A 1,576-nucleotide genomic window follows, 5' to 3' on the forward strand; every position below is an offset into this window, starting at 1 on the left:
GTTTTCTACAATTTACAGTAGTTTTTCCTACAGATCTTTTTTCTCCAGTAATCTTTGAAGTTTCCAGGAAGAAGATGGGGCCCCACAGCAATGACTCTACCTGATTTAGATGGCATTATGATGGTGATAGTACTACTATAAGACTGGTTTCTGGGTACCAGCTTCTGAAATGGTGCACCTTCTCACTACATTCTGACCAGAACTTAGAATAAGAACTTTGGGAAAACCCTATTGACTACTCAGAAATCGTTTCCAATTATACTAGACAGTAATCTTAAAACTTAACTATTGCTTTACTTTTTCAGGACCCCATAGAAAGAACATCACCACCATGACAGCTGGAAGCAATTCTAGAAGACAGCATCCCTTCTCCCAACAAAGTTTGTCCTCAGTGTTGGGGTTACCATTTAGGAGTTGATTATTACTTGTATAGGGTAGAGGGTTGGGGTGGAAGTTATGGAGGCCCAGAGATCTCCTTAAAAAAAGAGGGAAAATTGAATGGGATAATAGATAATTTAGTGTGAGCTTATTAACACTAATAAGAATAATAGTGAGTAATAGAGTAAGTACTCGTGAGCTATTATTTATAGACAATTTACATTGGTATAGTTTCTTACATAGTGATACAAGTTCAAAATATATTTGTTATTTCTGTTTACAATATTTGTAAACCTATGCAAAGTTATTTTCTAAGATTGTATGCATGTTTCTTTCTATCTCTGATTAAGAAATTTTGTAAGTTGACACAATTTTAGGATATATTTATCATATTGCATTATATACTCCTACCACTGATCAAGATACATATACATTGTTTACATTTTGAAGTCATTGTCCTCATTTACTGCACAGTTGTTTACAGATTATTTAATATTCTGATATATAGCCTTAGTCTTTAAGTTAAATAGGTATTAAGGATTATAGGTTAATAGTTATTCATGTTTGTTATACATGTAGTCAGATTAATTAGGTTGTTTAGATACAAATAGATTATATTCTGCATAGATAGGTAATCTTCAACCATTTCCAGGACCAGGAGAACATGACATTTAAATAACTTGGGGTTCCGTTTGGGTGAGACACGGCTGCTCCTGACAGAACCAATATATTCCTGAGAGAATGTTGAACACTGAAGACCCTCCACATGGAGTTTGTTTTCTTCTTGTCACAACTGGCCTTTAGGTAAGGAACTGCCCATGCCTCGACCACTGACAAAGTACATGGTGAGGACTGGATAAGGAAGACACAAGGAAAAAGACTTCCAAACCTTGCCAAGACAGGGTAATATGGTTCTGAATTTTTTTTTCTGGCTCTGAAAATGATCTGCCAGTTACTCTAGGCCTTAGCCAAAGTTGGTTGCTTCGATATTGCAAATGAGACTTTGGGTGATTGTTCAGGTAGCTAGTTGCCTCTGTCATATACTGCCCATTTTGGAAGCTGCTTGATTGCACTTCCTTCCTACTCAAGTAATATTATCTCCCTTCTCAGGCCTTTGATTGGGTTGGAGATTAGACAGTCTTAGTTACCTTCCCCTTATGATGTAGCCAAGTCATTTCCAATGCAAGCCTTAGACTCT

This window comes from Microtus ochrogaster, unplaced genomic scaffold (assembly GCF_000317375.1).
Source record: "Microtus ochrogaster isolate Prairie Vole_2 unplaced genomic scaffold, MicOch1.0 UNK65, whole genome shotgun sequence".
Lineage (NCBI taxonomy): Eukaryota > Metazoa > Chordata > Mammalia > Rodentia > Cricetidae > Microtus > Microtus ochrogaster.